Source organism: Eimeria mitis, genomic scaffold (assembly GCF_000499745.2).
Source record: "Eimeria mitis Houghton genomic scaffold, Emh_scaff1919, whole genome shotgun sequence".
Lineage (NCBI taxonomy): Eukaryota > Apicomplexa > Conoidasida > Eucoccidiorida > Eimeriidae > Eimeria > Eimeria mitis.
The window spans coordinates 2,935-3,266 of record NW_013570240.1 but is presented as its reverse complement, the minus strand read 5'-3'; the positions used below and the strand labels follow the sequence as shown (position 1 = coordinate 3,266).

Below are 332 nucleotides of genomic sequence, written 5' to 3'. Positions count from 1 at the left end.
GAGCTTGCATATGCAGGTTTCCCCCTTCGAGTGAGTTGCTGCGGCAGCAGCAGCAGCAACTGCTGCTGCTTCTGTAATGTCTACTTTTGTCTTTGTCTCTGTCTGTATATTTGCTGCTGCTGCTGCTGCTGCAGCAGCAGCAGCTCCGCGGCAGCTTCGGTCCTCCTACGCTACATCCTAGGGTTTAGGGTTTAGGGTCTAGGGTTTAGGGTTTAGGGTTTAGGGTTTAGGGTTTACAGGCTTCCATCTCCTCGTCTTGTGAAGGCGCCGCAGACGCTGCCGCAGCGTAGCAGCAGCGCGGCTGGGGGCAGCAGCATACGGGCAAACACCCT

At 56.3% G+C, this 332-nt stretch overlaps 1 protein-coding gene across 1 annotated transcript in view; it reads right to left on the bottom strand.

Annotated features, from left to right (window-relative positions):
- The window catches only part of EMH_0045880 (uncharacterized protein), a gene marked incomplete at both ends in the record, with an annotated part of 4,978 nt that overhangs the window by 3,334 nt on the left and 1,312 nt on the right, over positions 1-332 (bottom strand). The gene's annotated exons all lie outside the window — the stretch shown is intronic.